The sequence below is a fragment of the Megascapheus bottae genome, chromosome 4, assembly GCF_031878675.1.
Source record: "Megascapheus bottae isolate mThoBot1 chromosome 4, mThoBot2.hap1, whole genome shotgun sequence".
Lineage (NCBI taxonomy): Eukaryota > Metazoa > Chordata > Mammalia > Rodentia > Geomyidae > Megascapheus > Megascapheus bottae.
This window is the reverse complement of record NC_143512.1, coordinates 81034946-81054856: the sequence shown is the minus strand read 5'-3', so window position 1 is coordinate 81054856 and position 19911 is coordinate 81034946. Positions and strand designations below refer to the sequence as shown.

General features: G+C 43.2%; 1 protein-coding gene across 3 annotated transcripts in view; it reads right to left on the bottom strand.

The window, feature by feature from the left end:
• Positions 1 to 19911, bottom strand: part of Sema5a (semaphorin 5A) — a 377405-nt gene that overhangs the window by 350072 nt on the left and 7422 nt on the right. The window contains exon 1 of one of the 3 annotated variants that reach the window (XM_090332137.1): positions 11898 to 11967. The exons of the other annotated variants lie outside the window; for them this stretch is intronic. The gene's annotated coding sequence lies outside the window, so the exon portion shown is untranslated. Of the gene's footprint in view, positions 1 to 11897; positions 11968 to 19911 lie in introns of those variants that run through there. 3 annotated transcript variants of the gene reach the window in all.

Below are 19911 nucleotides of genomic sequence, written 5' to 3'. Positions count from 1 at the left end.
AAAATCTAAACATATGCTGGGCAGAGAGGTGGCTCCTGCCTGCAGTCTTAGCTGTTCAGGAGGTTGAGATCTAAGGATCACAATTAGAGGACAGCCCAAGCAGAAAAGTCCATAAGATTGCTATGTCCAACTGACCAGCAAAAAGCTGAAAGTGGAGCTGTGACTCAAGTGGCAGATGGTCACTCAGGAATGGCCAAGCTAGGGCTCGAAGTCTAAGTTCAAGTCCCAGTACTAGCATGTGTACACATAAATCTAAACCTACTTCCAAAACCTTTTCTTAACTGTTTTCACATAATACTTCGTTAATAAACTTACCAACATAACATATACATATGAAGTTTAATACATACTAGCATTATGTAAGCATAGTGTTAGACCAGGAAATGGCTGCAAAATTTTCATCATTCTGGGTTTACAACGCGAGAGGAACCATTTCATCACCAAAATGCAAAAACCCTATGAGCTAGCTGCTATGTCCATTCCAGCTTGATTTTAATTTGGTGCTAATTCTCTCATTTGCTCATTTATTTTCTCTAACCACGTAATTAATGCTGAAGGAAGTCTTTTATGGGGCTTGCTGCTGAGCATGCTGTGTCTTAAGTAGAAGGAAAAATTCCTCAGATATGTTTCTAATAACCATGCGTGTATTGAAGCCAAGAATGTGAAATGCAGAACTATAAACGATTACAAAATCTGCACTAAAGCCAAGCCAGGCCAAGACAGCTAAACCCTGGCTCAGACCAGCACAGCTGCTCTGCTGGACTCGTACACTGGATTGCTCCAACCCACCCATTCTAATCTATCCATGATCTCTCCTTTCCTTTGCCTCTCACACTGTTTCTCAGTGGTTCTTCCATTCCTCTCGGATTCAAACTTACTTTAACTCCCAGACCATGGGCTTCATTCAGCAAACAGGGTTAAGGTACTTATATAACCAAAAGTTATGAAGACTGTGAAGACTGGAGCTAGAGGAGAAAAAGGGTATGAATGAACCCACAAGTCTCCATGGGACAATGACAGAAAAAGCCAAGCACTGCAAGTTCCATTCTGGCTCCCCTGGGATAGGCCCATGGACAAAACCTGGACACTGAAATGATTGGATGAAGTGTTGTTTTTATTAACAACCAAGCATCAGAGGTCAACAATGGACAACTGCAACTGAAGTGAGGTGACAGCACTTGGGGAATGCTACTAAAGAGAGACAGGACACGTTGCTGTGGGTCTCAAACTACCACAATATAGAAACAAAAGCCATATAATGAGCGATTGTTGTCCTTAATGCACTGTTAATGTATTTAATGTAATTTCAAATTCTCAGTCTAACCCTAGTAAGTTTAAAATAAATTCAAAGGAATTTATTAAGCAAAGTCCTTCACACTGCAAGCTGTGAAAATAATTGCATGATGTCAAGAATAATTTGTGTTTTTTTCTTTTTGTTGTTGCTGTTCAATTCTTACAACCTGAAGAACATATTTCCACATCCTGGTAAGGAGATTGGAGACCCAGGAAAGAACAGATCTGCATTCCATTCTGACTCTGCTTCTCTCCAGCTCGGGGATGGGGGGTAAACTGCTAAACCTGTGGGAGGAGACATTTTTGGTCCAGGTACCACCCAGACAAGCCCTTCTCCAGTAAACAAAGATGTAGACACTGGAACAAGTAGACCATGTGAAACCATCATTTAATAGTCAATAGTTGTTAAAACAACTAAGCATGGGTCCTTATAGCTGTCTTTACAACTACAGAAAGGAAATGTCAGCAGCAACAAACCATTGGGAAATATGCATGTTTTGTAGTGCAAATCGATAAGAGAGTAAACCTAAATTTCTCAGTTCTGAGAAATTCATGTCTTAATGGTGAGAGGTCAGTCTCAGACATTTCTTTTCAAATACAGTTTAAGAACTTCATGGGCTTCTGTTTCTTATGTATTTCAAGTAAAAAGTATAAATTCTTTTTATATTTTCTTTAAGTAGTTATACAAAGGAGTTGCCACTTAGCAAGGCAGTTTGTGAAGACATCTTAATACCATCCCTTTCAACATTCCCCCCCACCCCTCCCCTACCCACTCCTTCCCTCACACTTCTTAATTTTGTAGGATATACCCTAGATTCTTGACTATATTCTCTTCCTCTTCTCCTCTTCATTTGTCCATCCATTTCCTCTTGGCCTTCCCCACCACTTTCAAATATCCATTTTTTGATGTTTATTTTGTTGAACTTTGACTTTGAATTCTCCCTTAAATGTACCTTATCTCAATTAGTCCTCAAAAAGCCAGGAAAATGGCACTGTGACTCAAGTGGTAGAGTGCTAGTTAACCTTGAGTGAAAAAGCTATAGGAGAGCATCCAGGCCTTGAGCTCAAGCCACAGGACTGGCACAAATAAGAAAAAAAAAAAGTTTTTTAAGATATGAAAGTCCTCTGTCTAGAAATAATGGCTCATGGTTTTAGAATAAAAACTGTGTTCACCAACAAACAAAAGGAGAGTGTAAAACAACTTGGCATGAATGAGGACTCGGTGCCACTCAGGGTATCCCACTAAGTGGATTATCAAATCTATTTGAGTGTTCAAAGCCAGACAGCTCTACCATGCCCTGAGAGCTCTAAAAGCATGCTTCCTACCAGTGACCCACGTCAAACATCACAAGAAAACCTTCCTTTCTGGTCCATGGTCTATTATGTGATTAGAGCTGTCTTTCAGTAGACTATTTCCTGTCCCCATATTGTCCCAATCGGCCTCTGACCTACACTGGGCCAGCCTGATGCCGATGTCCAGGTTCCCCAGGGAGGCAGCCTGGGCCCCCCTGAGGGAAGGAAGGTAAGAGATCTCAACTTCACCTGGGGTCTGCTCAGGTTGCAGACAGGGCTCCCAGCAGCTGTCTGCCGAGGGCGCTCTCCTCTCTGTAGGAACTTTGTTAAAAGCCATCACTTCCTCTAGTTACTTCTGCAGCCCACACCAATAGATAGCACAGACAACTTTCATGAAGATCACAGGAGCAACCAGGCTGGAAGCACTGGGGAATAAATGAGGAATACGGGAGAGCAGGTGCAAACAAAGGCACGTATGGAAGGTGTGATTCCTCACACTCCAGGCTACTTCTAGCTGCAAGTCTTCGCAAATTGGACCCTGAAGAGGCTAACTACACTTGGAGGTTATCTGCTAGCGTTTAACGATATGTCCTGAGTTGGTTCTTCAACCAAAGCCTTCGCACGGTTCTGCACTTCTTCATACTTTAGCTGTAGAACTTGTTGCTCTCCATTATTGGTTTCTGACTGAAATTAACTCTACATAGCCTTTTCTATATCATACAGAGGCAGCCTTCTTCCTCAGAGCCAAGACCGTGTTCAATTGTTATTTGAACACTGCCTTGGACAACTTTCTTTTTTTCTGAGAACAAACTATGCACATACATGTTTTGGAGATTTTGTTGATTTGTTTTTAAGTAAGATAAAACAATCCATGACTGAAGCAATATGATATATATAACTAATGAGAGTGTTTTAACATTAAGGCCATGCTTGGTGGCTTATGCCATAATGCCAGCTGCTTCAGAGGTGGAGTTTGAGGATCAAGGTAAGCCTGGGCAAAAAGTTAGTAAGATCCCATTTCAATCAGTGAGCCAAGTGTGGTGGCATGAACCTGTAATCCAAGCTATGCAGAAGGCCATAGTAGCAGGCTACAAGTATGTCTGCAAATGGCTCTGGGATAAACCTCAAAACCCAACCAGAAAATAAGAGGAGCAAAAAAAGGGCAGGAGGTATGGCTCAAGGGCCAACTTAGTAATCAGTAAGTCCTGAATTCAAACCCAGTACTGCCAAATGCAGGGGGAGCGGAAGTGGGTTAACATCAGCTGAAGAAATATGTTCATTACTTTAGATAAAATAGGACCATATCTTATCAAGAGAAAACAGAAGGCAAGAAATAAAACAGAAAATTGTGAATGGCCAAACTAGAACCCCAAAGAGAAGAAAAGGATTGATTCCAGGAAGGGAATTCAACAGTGACCATCATTCTCTAGTTTCAACATTGTTATCAGCCTTCCCTGCCAGTCCCACAGCAGACTGGAAGACCCAGTGATAGAAGGTGCTATCAACTTCCTAGAGGGAAGCTTCTGCTTCTTTTTTTTTTTTTTTACCAGTCCTGGGCTTGAGCTCACGGCCTGAGCAATGTCCTTGGACTTTCTCAAGGCTAGAGCTCTACCACTTGAGCCTCAGCACCACTTCCGGCTTTTTTCTATGTATGTAGTACCGAGGAATCGAACCCGGGTCTTCATGCATGCTAGGCAAGCACTTTAACCACTAGGCCAAACTCCCGGCCCAAGCTTCTGCTTCTTAAACCACAGAAACACAAGACATTCAGGAATCCTGTCATCACAGGAACCATTTAAAGTGAAAAATGTGCCAAGTAGTTTTTGTGTCAAGAGTTACAATCACTCTATGCTGTGTAAAAAAGCTCAAAATCAAAACAACCAGATTCTAAGTGGCACTTTGTACAAACATAAAGACAACAAGAAGGGAGCCCAAACGGAAGGTGGTCTGTCAGATCTCAGAGGCACGCTTCCCATGACTGCAAAATCTCAAGTCCTAGGTGGGTGGTGGGTGTGGAAGAAGACGACAAGCTCCTATGCACTGGGGAGGTACCTTCCTCCTTAGGAGGTTGGGGAAGAAACCAGGAGGATCCTGAAGATCAAGAAAGGCCTCTGCAGTCCAGGGCCCTCCTCCAGTTGTAGACCCTGGGAGTTCGAGGTTCAACGCCGTTCTCCAAAATTCACATCCATGGGCCCTAGAATACTATGCCATTTGGAAGTCGGATTTGAGATCCTAAGTAGCTAAGTCCAGAGCTTATGAGGCCACAGGAAGATAAACCACACGGAGAGAACTTCATGTGAGGAAGAGAAGCCAGTCCCGACAAGGCACACTCAGGACTGCTAGCAGTTACCAGAGCTCAGGACAGAAGCCAGAGGCCTGCAAAGCGAAAGAAGTCACAATTGCTGGGCGGGATGGTCAGAGCCCAAGAAAGGGCCGTTCCACAAGAAAGCAATCTGTCAAGATCTTAATTTTTAGAGTTCTTCACTCCAAAATGATGAGGCAATCTCTGAGGCAAAAAAAAAAGGCCGGGGGGGAGCAATAAAGAGTGTGTCACAATTTGCTACAGTAGACTTGAGAAAGAAAGAAAAAAAAAAGAGTTTGTGACAACGTCCACAACAAAAATAATGAAAGTCTCCTTAGAATATTCAGAAAAGATGCAGCCATTACCAATGCAGTTATAAATAAATGAAATTTTTAGAATAACAGCAAATATTCAACAAAGTTTCCTTCTTCTGCAGGGATCTGAGTTCAGGATTGTTATATGTCAGTGATGCAGGGCAAACATAAATGTTTTGGATACCCCAATTATTAAAAGCAACCTTTTGCTTACACACCATGGGATGCTAAAACAGGCAAAGGGAACAAAGGGAAGGAGAATTGAGATGTGTTATTGTAATTATGCACACCGATCAGATGAAAATGACATGTATGTACAACGAAGCAGCCATGCATTACCTGTGAATTATACACAATGCCCAACAGCTGACCAATTCTGAACTACAAAACCAGCCCTGTCAATGACTTACATTAAGTTAAAACCTACAAATCTGGCCCTCAGCCTGTTTGTACAGATAAGTTTCTGCTGGAACACAGCCACACCCAATGTCTGCAGATTGCTAGTGAAAAGAACTGAGTAGATATGAAGCCTAAAACCTTCCTGACAGCATATTTCTATCAAATGACTGGAAGCAACTCTAAGACGATAGAAATTTGGGGGTGGATGAAACAGGTGTAAATGAAGTCCTTCACCCAAGGTTCTCTGCTCAGAAATCACCCCCAAAGAACAGCAGTGGGATCTGATGGAGAGAAACAGCTTGCAAAGCAACAATTCCTGCTAAAAAGAAACAAGGAGCCTTCTGCAGTTGGCAGCCAGCAGGTGGTAATGGTCATGCAAGCCCCCCCCCCCATCCCAAATACCTCCCCGCTGGCATTCCAGAGAATGAGGCATAAATGAGAAAAGGTTCTGATAGGTCAGAATCCCTGAAGCATTGACTAAGAATGCTCTTGCTTTTTTTCTTTCAATCAAAATAGAAGAAACATGTGAAAGGTTCTCTCTAATAGATTTCAAAGCATCTAGAGCTACATTGTATCAGGGCTTGCAACATGAAGAATAACTACTTTGTAGCAATTATTTCAAAGAGATGCAGGGAGATCTAGAAAACTTTAGGTTATTTTCAAAGAAGTAGTCAAGAAAGGTTTTATTCTGTACTAGTAAGGCACATAGGCCATAGGAAACTGCACCAGCGATGAAGCCTGTATTATATTAAGCACACTTCAGGTTCCCACTACCAAACGCTTCAGAAAAACAAGCAGAATATATGCAGAATGTAGAAGAGGATTTGCCTAAGCCCTGAAAACTTCTCCTTATTCCTTTCACTTTAATAATCCAAAAGCATATTCAAAAGTGGTAACTAACAATTAAGTTTAGGATTCACTAGAAAGCCAAGTGAGATACATGTGCATAAACTAGTATCTAAATAGGGATTTGCATGTCTGTATGTGCAAAATTAAATATATCTCAGGCCACACTGATGAAGGCTATCCCTGGGTAAGACAGTAGACTGATTTTATCAAAACTAATTCACAAATGCTTCAATTATATAAACCAGCTGCACATTTTTTGATAGACCACAGCTTAGGGACCTAAGCTGTCCACCCACAGTGATCTCTTCTCAGGAGTGGACTCGAGAGCCATGGGCTCAAGGGGCCCACAAAGCTCTGGAGCAGTTACCCACCCACCCGCCATGTCAGGTCTTCCTACTGTATGACTAACTCCCATGAATCCAAGGGTCCATCTGTCTTACCACTAATTCCTGTGAGACAGGACATCCAGCGGGGTTCTGTGGGTCAGATCATCTTCTCCAAGGCAGTAGAGTCACCAGAGTGAAACCTGGAAGCATTGGAAGTGCTAGGGAAACAGGACTAGTGGACAGCCAGGGCTGGGGCCACAGGGCTCAGCTGTCACCTGATGACGGCCTGACAGAGAGGGTGTGAACTTGGGTGGAGGATGTGGCTGGCCCCCAGAGGCTCTGGGGGTTAGGACTCAAGCCACAGCCCCTCCTTTCCTACAGCTACCACGGGAGGAAGTGGAGCAGAAACAGGGAGGCAAGAACTGGACACTTTCCAGAGGATCTGGCAGGACAAGCAGAAGATACTTAGCAAAAACAGAGAAGAAACAAACCCCAGCCAACTTTTCCCTAAATCGATGGAAATTCCTTTGACTCTTACATGGAGCAACAGGTCCCATCCTTGGTTTTCTATTTACAAATGCTTCTGCTTTTCCTACCACCTTCCTGCCCCGGGAGTACAGGAACAGAATGCCTGAGCACACATCAGCCCGTGGTAAGGAATTCTGTTCACTAATTACAAAAGTCATGCCTAATAATATTATAGGCTAGAAGAGGCTAACTGATGAGTGTGTTTTCATAATTTGTGTAATGTGTGTGTGAGCTAGGCACTACTGAGATTTTTGTTGTCACTTGTTTTGTTTGGTTTTGTGCCAGCCCTAGGGCTTGAACTGTCCACTTCCCTGTACTTTATGCTCAAGACTAGCCCTCAACCACTTGAGCCATGGCTCCACTTCGGGCTTTTTGGGTAGATAATTGGAGATAAAAGTATCACCGACTTTCCTGCCTGAACTGGCTTCAAACCACAATTCTCAGATCTCAACCTCCTGGGTTAGCTAGAATTACAGGCAAGCAACAAGGGCATGTGGAGCCTGAGATCACTGAACTGCGAGATTGAGTACATCTCTCAAGTTCTCATATCAAGTCAGGTGTAAGATTGAACCATAAATACAGTAAACTGGATGGCACATCTACTCTTCCCCATGACATTTAAATTACCTCATCTTGACACTGCAAAGGTCTAGAACATCTTGATATTTAAAAAAAAAAAAAAATCCCTCAACAACTCGATGGAAGGAAAAAAGGCCATCGTAATGAAAGGGATCACACATTTTGTAATTTGTAAGCCTGGCATTTGCATGATGTATTTGCTTAAGTGTCCATGAGTCTGCTCCCAAATCCTGTCTTGATGGCACTAAAGGGGCGAGGGACTGACTTCAGCAAGAGCTTACACATTTATCTTGTCAGCTCCCACACTTTGAGTCCAAGGACTGGAGTAGCAGATGGTATTTTGCACAGATAGCCTCCACACAGTGTCCCCACCCACTGGCTCCTCTCCAGCCTGACTTGCCTCTCGCCCATCTCAAGGCATGTGACTTCTCTAATCCTGAAGATGTGGGAAAACCTTAGGACTTCTCTGGCCAACAGAATACAGAAGTAGCCCTTTGCTGGTTCTGAGCAGAACCTTTAAATGGCTCAAAATGTCCATTTCCTGTCTCTTAATGCCCACGCCTGCATGTGGAAGACAGGCCATCTGGTGGAATTCTTCAGAACCAGATGTTGAACCAAAGCCTCTCCTGCTTCCTTTGGCTCTCGGAGCCCTGAGGGTGCTACTTCCAGCCCCCATAGGACAGCAGCTGTAGGAGAGCCAAGGACCCACCCAGCCGAGCCCCAATCCCTCATAGGACTGTGAGACACAAGGATAAATGATGGTTTGAAGACACAACTCTATGGACTGACTCATTTTCTACATACCAACAGATCCCAGAAGCAAACAAATGTATTGATTGCATTTATTTTCTTTGGGGAGAACTGAAAATTAACAAGAAGGCCCTCAGCTGGAAACAATGAAATTCAATGTGTGTCTATATTCCCAAGTGCAAAAAGCAATTTTACCTAGAAAGCAGGAGTCTACGGGAGATTGCAGAAACCTTAGCCCCCATGATCTCAGGCAAAGCTTTAGAATTAAGGAGTTCTTAGAACATGACTGTCCTTATTTGCAGGATATGGTACTGAAGGGAAAGCCACTGTCTCCAGCCTGTTGTAGCTCTGCCCAGATGGTTCTGGTTATTACTGAAGTCACTCCTTCCCATTCTGAAAACCCACACCCAGCTGCCAGCCACATCCTGGTCTTGTGAGCCATCTTCCACAGTGCACAAGTACTCTAGGGAGGTGGCCAGGACGTGGGTGTGAAGGGCTGCCCACCTCAGCCTGCCAACTAAGTCTGCCTTCTACTGTTTCCATCCTGAATTACCGAAGCAAACCCCGCAGCCTTCCTCCTGGCTGCCAGCCTTGTGGGCACCTTTCAAGAGGTCAGAATGCCACTTGGCCACTCTGAAGGGCAGCCTGCTTTCCTGGAAAGCCACGCACTTGCCCAACTTCCTGTCCATCCATCAGCGGGACCCACTACTCCTCTAGCAGCTTCGAGAGAGCCAACTGTGGCCTTCAGTTTGTGCTGAGACACAGAACTGAATTTATTGATACACTTCAGTTACAACAAAGTAAAACACAGAAACTCTTTATGTCAGCCAGATTTCTGATTACCAGGCCTGCCAGTAGTACCAAAATATCTACTGAACTGGAGCCAGAAAAATTGTGTAACATAGCAAACTAGTAACATGCCTTCATATATCGCCTTCATCCTAGAATAATAATGTCTACAAAATCCTACAAGTACATTTGAAAGTAACTGTGAATTCAGCTTTTGGTTACTCCTTCATCCATTCTGTTCAGAGGTCTTCAGCAAGAGGCTGGGGTGAAGGAGAAGATGGTAATGAAAGTCCTCATTGGTAGCCAAGGGTATTGCTAGGTTCTCTTTCACCAAATACCAAGACTCTCCTTCCTTTTCTTCCGCCCTAGCATCACTGGGTATACTATGGTTTGGGTATGGCTTATCCCAAGCAGGCTGAAATTTCATTTTCAGTGTAACAGTACTGAGAAGTGAAGAGGCTTTTAGGGATTTTGTAATAAGGGTTAACAGAAGTCTGTGTAAGGGGCCCCTGGGGCCCCCCTCTCTCTCATTTGTTACACCTTGAGTTGAATCGCCAGTCTAACACCATGTTCTTGGGCTTAAAAACCAAGTCATTCCTCTGTGCACAACCCAGCTGTAGGTGTTCTAGTGTAACAGAAAATGGGCTAGGACTGAAGTCTTCTGAATGGTATTCTGAAACGTATAATCCAAATGTGTCACCTTCAGATAGATTCAATAATAATGGGTAACAAAAATCCATATCCAGCCTGTGTTAGCTCAGAAGCAAGGGCAAAGTACAGGAGAGAGCTGGAAAGACAGAGAAGGCACTCTTATTCCTAATTCCTCCTCACTGTGCTTGCTCTCCACCTTTATAAGACTCTTTACTGTTCAGCACTTCCAGAGATGTGCATTACAGTAAAATTCAGAAGCCCTCACTGGTTTGTATCATCTGAGGACAGATCCTGTGTTAAAAAGTGAAAATAATCATATTAAAATCTGGTTACTAGTGATGATGGAAGAATTCAGATATTCCCATCTAGACTAACATGCATTTACTTGCAAGTACAATCTCTCAAGATCAAATATAATTTAATTTGATGGATTATTACAACATAAATATATGTATGTATCCATCCCAAATAAACATCCAAAAACATATATAAATGATAAAGTCTCAAACAAGATGCTAATTAGGAAAAAAAGCAAGAAGGGAGGGAAGGAGGGAGGGAAAGAGGGAAGGAAGGAAGGAAAGAGAGAGGAAAGGAAAGAAAGAGGGAGAAAAGGAGGGAAAGAGGAAGGAAGGAAGGAAGGAAGGAAGGAAGGAAGGAAGGAAGGAAGGAAGGAAGGAACCTTTGTTTATTTTAAAAATATTTTCCAGGGGAGAGTAATGGTTACCAAGACATGTGAAGGGGTATCAATGTATGTGAATTAATTCACCTTCTATCTGGCAATAAAAAAAGAATATATATATATATACATATTTTCTGAAATATTTCAGGTTTATATAAAAGAGAAATGAGAAGAGGAAAGTTCATTCTTTTGGTCCTATATTATGAGAAATGACTAATAAATTACATTTGCCCACAACTTAAAAAGCTGAAGTGCTCTTTGACATTCTCATGCCACAGGTCCAACCATTCATTGACTCACATAAAAGCAGCCCATGGGACCCTCACAGGGTCTGAAGGATCAGATGGCTCAGAAGAGGCAAAAAGGATCAGTCTCCACAGTACAAAGTATAATGAGGGAATTTCAATCACCACACAGAGTCACTTTGAAGAGGATCGTTCTGCTAACCTGTCCATACTAAAGAGCTGGAGGCGAGGCCAGATGATTGGCATGTGGATTCCAGCAGGGAGGCTAAGCAGAAGTGAGTTTTAAGCAGCTTAGCTCCAACTCCAATTTTCCTTTTTATATCCTAGGGCTCTTCCATTTCTGGAAAGGCCATCTTCCCCTCCTTATCCTGACTGCTAAGTTTATTACACACTGGAAAAGAACATCCTGCAAGGAAAGTAGATTATGTGGGTTTTGTCCTCAAAGAACCCCAGGAAATCTATTGCGTAGTATCTCAAGTCGCGTGAAACCCAATACTCTTAAGAATGAAGGGCAGGGAGGAGCGGAGTAATGTCACAGCAGAGGGGCAAGCTCTGAGACTCCCTGTGATCCTGAAAACAACATCTGTGAGTAGGCCCAGATGTGTTCAGAGATCTTAAAGCCAGGATTTCTGCTGAAGAACTATGTCTACAGACAACATATGCTAATTACAAGTGCTATGAGGCGGAGCAGACAGTAGGATACTAAAGACTTCTGCATTGATCCGAAGCGGCAGAGTCCTCCCTGAAGTCTCCCCGGGGTTCCACCAGCGGGGGCTCCCCAAACTCCTACAGGTCCTCTTAGTCCTAACAATTCTTAGGGCTTAAAGATGCTGAAGACATTTCCATCCTTCTCTGCTCTTCCTCCCGCTTCCCCTCACTGTGACCCTCGATTAACGTTACCAGTGACTCCAATGTGTGGTTGAAGCTGGAGTTCAGGTTCTCAGGGCAACCAAAGAGAAATGACCTCTACACCAGGACCTGGAAAGCAAGTGCAGAAAGAGTTACACACACACACACACACACACACACACACACACACACACACACACACACACACACCCCTTCCCACTGTCTCTGTCTTCCCAAGGCAAGGCATTGGCTCTGGTTCAGAGCAAGTACCTACAGCTGACCAAAGCTTCCTTTATCCTGGTATCTTAGCTGGAATGGATAGCAGTGAGAGCAAACCAGGAGTCTAAATGATGATGACACCCCAAAGTAAGCATCTCTTACATAATCCACCACCCTGCCTGGTCACAAAGAGAAACTAGACAGCTTCAACAGAGTCCTTGGAGTTCTACAATTCTGTAGAATACTGACCTCAACTAGGCAGCAGACATCATCCAATGAATTAGAGCCAAGAATAATTCATTTTCCTTCCTTTGGCTCAAATCTATGGGGACAATCATGCCAATTTAAATGGTCAGAATAAAGCAATTAAAATCATCCCATCGTTTTGTAAACTATGGATTCCTTTACAAACCAAAACCCCTTAGGGAAAAGCACAACTGAGTGCACAGTGCAGAAGACAACTTTACTCAGGGTCTTCTAGGGCTGGTGGCATGCTTTCAAAGAGAAATGGTTCTTTGCTTCTGGGGTGATGGGGGCATTTGGAGTAATGGGGCAGCAAGTGCAAACACAGGCCTTTCCTCAGAGGGGCACTGGACCCCTTGCTTCTGTCACAGATGAAAAGTGCTGGGACAGTCATACCCTTTCTGCCCCCAATTTCCTCCTGTGATCATTCTTCACATAAAAACAAAACAGAAGAAGAAACCAGACCTCAGCTTCTCTTTATACTCCCGACCAATACAATACAATGTCCCTGTTGAGTACTGAACAATCTAGTCTGCACACCAAGACACGAGCTCGACCAATACCCTGAACATCCGTCCAATCTTGCAGTCTTACATGGCTCCTACTTATCCACAGGGCTAATTCCAAAGCCTCTGGTGTCCTGATTCGCAACTAGAGATGAACCTTGTGTTTCCTCCAGAAAGTAACCCAAACCATCAATCCTAGTATTGGATTTCAGTTGACAATTCAAAGATGCTGAACACGCTGAGTTGCTGGAATCTCTGATTCTGTGTTGTCCAATATACCATAACTAATTTTGGATCACTGGAAGCTACCTACCACAGGACACATTTGAAACTGATAAAAACAGCACAGCTACCCTTCCAAACATTTCAGATTAGACATGCTTCAGTTGTAAAACTGGCTTGCACCACTGGGATAGAGGAAAGGAGGAGGTAGAAATCAGTGACACAAAATATCTAAAGTTGTACGTAAGATTTTCATATTGTTTTTTTTACTTTAGAACTGCAGGTTAAATGGTAAATTATTAATATAGGAATTAATGTCTTTTCCTTAATTACTAGCTGGTTATTTTACATTTAGTTAGGTATAAGATATCCTCCTAAAATATTAACTACAAAACAATTGATACTACTTCATAATGCTCTGTGGAACTCCACTCATTGAAATGTTGAGCATGCAATTAAATAAATCCCATTATTCATCTGGAAGTTAAAGGAATGAAAGAAACTAAATCCCAATTGCCCAGAAGAGCGAAGTATTTCAAACATATATATTTTACAAGTTCCATGTGTTTTTCAATATGTCTCTATGCAGATTTTCTTTAGCTTCTTATCAAGTATGAAAAATGTCAGGCTCTTTTATATACATATTTTTAATCTACATATTTATTCTTATGGAATAGAAACAAAAGATTCAACTGGCACTGATACCTAATTCATTCTGCTTTTGTTTGGATTTTGGTTGTTTTTACTGTTTGGTATACAGTATACCGTATCTGTGTCACATTACAGTTATCAGGCCAAATGGCTGACGGGGCTCCAAGGGAAACCCAAAAAACCTGTGTTTAAGGAGACTGGCTCTTACCTGAAGAGAAACAAAGATAAATGTGAGCAGCTCTGTCAGCTTTGAAGAGAGCAGCCTTCCCAAATGGCTTTTGATTTGTTTTCATAAGTTTAGCCCCTACAGGTCTAATTAAACCCGGTAGCCTACTCTGTGTTCATTCAAACGTGCAATTAAAGAAAAATCCACAAAGGCCACTTGGCCCCGAGGGCCTCCCACATGAGTCTCTACCAAGAGCCACTCACTAATTGCACCCATTGTCCCGGTCTTAATGAGGACTGGTGCCACCTCCACCTTGCTATGTCACCCTCATCCCTCCTGATCAGGGACTCCTCAACCTCAAGGCGGAAGTGTGAGCCCAGAAGCCAATGCTGTGGGGACTCAGTACTTTCAATTAAGAAGACCAAATATTAGGAGGTCACTGAAAGGCCCTGAACAGCAAATCTAAAACTGCTTTAAAGTATGTATATATGACCAGCACTAATTAAAGGAAGTCTTGATTACAGATTGGAGGTGAACTGGTAACCTGAGTTCAAAGGCCACAAAGGGAGCCTCACCCAAAGGGGTGGTTGCCCACATTCCGCACATCCAGGCCCAAGATGACAGCACCACTTGCTGACAGTGAGAAAGAGCACAGGTCCACTGGGGACAAGAAAGACCAGAGCTGGCATCACTTGCCAAAACACCTGCTGTCACAGAAACAGAAAGACAGGCGATGTCAGTGTGGATGGCACGTAAATGTGGCCCAGGAGAACCATGCCTGATTTGGGAAGATCTTATCCTTCCCATCCTCCTCTCTCAACCACCCAGATCCAGCAAGGTGCCAAGGCACCTGGAAAGAAGGAAAGAGACTCAGTATGGAGAACAGGCTGGAGAATTATAAAACTGCATCTGCTCTCCACAAAGTTAGTTAATCTGGTCTACAATCGTTGGTTGAGGTGAAGCCATTAGAAGATTCTTTTGTTTCTGGAGGAAGAGGAAAAAATAATTATAATGATTAGCCACCAAGAGAAAAACGAAGGTTTTCTGAGATTTTTTGGGTCACACAAATCAAGTGAAGACTGTTTCATCAGGTCCTCTGATCCCTACACTCAATCCAAAGATCGTGTTGTCCCCAACTTCTTCACCATAGCAAAGTAAGAAGTCCACTGAGTTTGGGTCTGGTGTGTGACATTTCCTAATTTTGACATACAAGAACATAATCCCTTTTAAGTATCGTGTGGACATGGGGTACCGTCCCCTTCCCATCCCAAGCTCAGGATATGTTACTCATTGTACAGCCTTCCCCACTGCGGACAAGTGGATTTTCCCTCTGGCCATAGTCCAAGTTCAAAGCCTGTATTTCCTTGAGGTTGAGAATTGGTAGAGACCAAATGAAAGCCTAGTTTGTCCTGTTCATGCCTCTCCATGCACTGGGACTTGACTAGGATGTGAAGGCATTTTGTAGCTCAAGTCTCAAGGCGGTGGTGCTGAGGTTAGTGGGCCTTTAGGAGGTGGGGCTTCATGGGGGATGCATACCTCTTGCCTTGCCATGTGTCACCTGACCTCACTCACTCACTTGGGCTTCTGCTTGCTGATGTCATCCACCATGAAATCCTACTGAGAGCCCAGCCATGCCAATACCGTGCCCTGAATATCCAGAGCTGTGAGCTAAATAACACTCTTTTTCTTTTACGAAGACACCTGGCCTTGGGTATGTCATACTAATGGAAATGGACTAATAAGCATTTACCCCACAAAGTTCCAGAAAACAACCTGTTTGCACAGATTGTTGGCTCACAGACAAAGGAGGTGCAGCTCCCACCCCTCAAGCTATATCCTGTAAGATCCCCACTGTAAGTTTGTCCTTGATTGGCTTCCCTCTGTTCCAAAATAAACCTCCAGGAGATGGAAACTCCACAGGTGGGCCCCGAGAAATTGCTCAAAGTTAAATAACATTTGCACACAGGCATAAGCTTTCAAGTGAATGAAAATTTGCAATTCTTACTGCCAGCTTGCAGTTTATTGAATGATTTTTTTTTCCTATGGGCTGGTGCAGGGACCCAGGAATTCCATCACTGCTGGCAGACACAAAGTAAATTTGGCACCAAGCCTGACTTCAGAGTTGGCCTGGAAGCTGCGACAACCAAAATACATTGCAGACATGCCCAGTTCTATTCAGAGCCATCCTCCCCTCCACTGTGACACCGGAGTCTCCACTGGGCGGCACCTCGAAGGCCCCTGCACAAATTGCACTCAACGTTTAGAAAGATTAGAAAAACTCTGGTTGAAGGTGTGCATTATAAAAAATTATAACTAGTAACAATAATTGCAATAAGGGGGTGGATAAGTAGAAAGAGAAAAATTTTCAGCCTAACCTTCTGGGTTCAGGTTTTGTCACCTGCCCAACACTGACCTTTAAGGAGTAACCAGGGGTAAAAGAAATGTGGAGGACTGAGGTGAAGAAAAAGGAATGTCAGCCCAGCCAGACTCAGATCTCTGCCTCTAAAGTGTAAAAAAGGAATGGAGGAAGCTCCACTGCCCTTTCCAGCAGATACCCTCCCCACTCCCAGACGTGTGTCCTCCCCTGCAGATGAATGTTCTTCTGGATCACATGGCTGGGACAGAGTAGCCACTGAATCCGTGTCATACTCCTAACTTAGATCAGATCTGAACCAACTCCATGTGACCCAGGAACAACATGGTGGGCAAAGGAATATGCCAGACCCACTCCCCTCCCTATTGGCAACAGCTCTGGACCAAGGAACCAGATACTACCCATGCCAAGCAAAGTCACACATAGGGCACAAACCCTGGCACATTACCTTCTACAAAGGAGGGGCAAACAGAGGCAGAGAGAATTGCTTAGCCCAAACCTTCCCAGTAGGGAACATAATAATTAAAAAAGACGACAAGACTGCCAAAGGAAGATACTGATAAGGAGGAATAAAAGCCCTCAGAGAATAACGGGAGACTGGTCCCATCAAAAAGGATAAGAAGCAGCATTAAGAAATCATTTAAGACATGCGATCACATTGACTTGGGCCAAAACTAACTTCTGGGAATTGAACTATTCTGCAGAATATAAATTTGCCTTCTACAGTCACATGACTCAAACCTATATTAAAAATTGTCTTACTTTAACTCTCAGACCAAAGTTTAAAAAAGAGTTTCCATTTAAAAAGGGTTACTTTTCTCTGACATAAAGATCTCAGAATCCTCAGGAAAAAAAAAAAAGACAGAAAAGGAAAGAGGTGCCCACCAGTACAAGGCAAGGAACTCAGACTCTGAATGTCAAGGCTGGCACTCAAGGTCCTTCTCAACATTCCAGCCAGCCAGAACAAACTCAAGATCCTGTGCCTCTCACAGTGTCCAAAATCAATATTGAATGTAAGCACTTGGATGCTTTTCAGAAGAGGTAATGGCTAGAAAGGAAGTAAAAGTCATCAAAAGTAATGAACTACTACATTTCCTCTAGTTAGTACAATGTCTCCACCTAATGCTGTAAATAATCCTAGTGTTACTCTGATGATGATCAACTCAGGCAATCTGAACTAGTACAAGTCAGCAATTACTGCAGGGGAGGTTTTCAAACAGGAAACAACTGCGCTCTCCCATTCCATCGGCTTTGGGACTAAACATTTGTCCTGATAACATGGAAATCCCTCTAGTCAGGTAAGCAGTCAATTTGTTTTAGGAAGAAGTCCAGTCAGTTACCTTTGAAAAATCTAGAGAACATTCGCTTTTTGAAAATGAAAGAAAACCAAACCAAGCCAGCATAATGGAATCTGCCAAACGATATCTTATTGACCAGCAGAAATGACTATCTTTGGCTATCACCCATCCGTGGCCAGCAAATAAGCAGAAGGTAATGTGATGGCAGGCTCATAAATAACTCCTTACCTCTCACCACAGTGAGCAATGATTTAGGATCAGCAGTAGAAAAACACAGTTGTTTTATTAATGTTATTCTTAATTTGCTTCTAGATGAAGCAGCTTGTTTGGAAGAGGCAAATACAGAATGAGCCCATCAGAAATAACACTTGAAAAAGTCAATGAAACTATTGCTCTGACAGCTCCAAGTCTGTCCATCTCAATTTTTCCCCATAAAGTCTAAAGAAATGAGGTAGTGTGAAAACATTTGCCTGTAATATCAAAGATGTACAAAAACGCTTGACTAGTGAAAGATGTCTGTGAGCACCAAAGAAGCCAGGCAGAACATTTCTGGAGCAGGGACAGCTTGTGCCAAAGTAAAAACTCCCACGGAAAGTCACCACATGGAAGCCACCTGGTGTGGGGAAAGCAATGTGCCACGGGAGAGCTACACAAGTCCTATGGCAGGAGGCAGAGTGGATTTTAAGGCAGTAAACAGATGGAAGTTGCAATAAACAAGAGGGAAGAGCTAAAGACACTCACTCCCGCTGAGAGACAACAAAGAGCAAGGAAACTACAGCCATTCCTACACATCTCTAACCCATAGCCTATTTCCAGTTTTGCACTTAACCTGTAAAATGGGCCAAGCAGAACTGAAGGAGAGAAAAGTAGTTCTATCTTCTCTCTCTCTCTCTCTCTCTCTCTCTCTCTCTCTCTCTCTCTCTCTCTCTCTCTCTCTCTCTCTCTCTCTCTCTCTCTCTCTCCCCCTTTTGATCAGTTGTGAGACTTGAACTCTGGGCCTGGGTGATATCCCTGAGCTCTTCACCTCAAGGCTAATGCTCTACCACTTGAGCCACCATGCCACTTCCAGTTTTCTGGTGGTTAATTGGAGATAAAAGTCTCACGGACTGGGCTGGCTTTGAACCGTGATCCTCAGATCTTAGCTTCCTGAGTAGCTAGGATTACAGGTGTGAGCCACCAGCACCCAGCTTCCTCTTTCTTCAAGGATAAAAACAATGCATACTTCCTTTTAACTACTCAGATTTGGGACATCCCAATGCCTGCACTCTAGGCAGGCCTGGGAGTGTTCATCTATAGTCTCATTTTCCTGTTAACTCGGAAAGGTGATGTGGGAAAAACAGGAGAGGAGCCAGTGCCACAAAGCAAAAAAAAAGAAGGAGGGGGAGGAGAAGGTGGGGAAGAGAGAGGGAGAGAAGAAGGGGGAGGAAGAAAGAGGTAGAAAGAAGCAAGGGGCAAACAAAACAAAACCTGCAATCTGCAGTGTGTCAGTGTGTCTGGCATTGAAAGTTACCTGCATCATCAGCTCTGCCAGAGAGTTGCAGACCTTTTCACTGTAATGAGACCACAAAACTGTCAGAAATACCCCCACTGAGCTAAGCCTATAAACATCAGAACTGGTGGGGAAAAGCTCTGTGTATTCTAACAAGTTAGGGTGGACCAATGACCTTGTAGTAAGTAGTCAAGCTGGCTGATGACTTTAATTGATAGCTTGCATGTAGGTCCTTAGAAACAACCTGCCTTTGTGTTCCTACCCAAGCCCTCAGCTCTGACAGCCCCACATCAGAGATGTCAGGATACTTAGCTTTGTGAGAAGAATGGAAATACAGGATAGAATTCCCAGTAAATACAACAGGATTTCTGTTTAATCCACTGGTGTTTTCATTTGCTCTACATTTAGAAATTATATCTCAGATTTCTCTGTTTTAAAGAGCTTTATTGATGTACCACATAACTAGTAAATTTACCATGGAGGTAAGCACCTCCAGAATCTAGTTGTAGACAATGTCAACCTCCAAAAGATGCTTCCAGTCCATTCCGTGACTTCCAGTCCCTCTGTCTAGCCCTAGGCAATCACTTCCCAGCTTTCTGTCTTTATAGGTTTTCTGGATATTTCTATAAATGGAGGCAATCATAAAATACATAGCCTTTTGTAGCTGGTTTCTCTCCATCAGTGTCATGTTTTGAGGTTCATACATACTACATCAGGAATGCACTGGCTTCACAGCTGAACAGTTAGCCCATTGTTTGAACTCATCACCTTGTCTTTATCCATTTACCTGTTTGAGATTATTAAATCTATAAATCTAACCAAGTGAAAAGGGTTACAGACCTTTTCTCAGAAGGGAAATAAGAAAGGCTACTAGCATTCCTAAAATATGCTAAACTA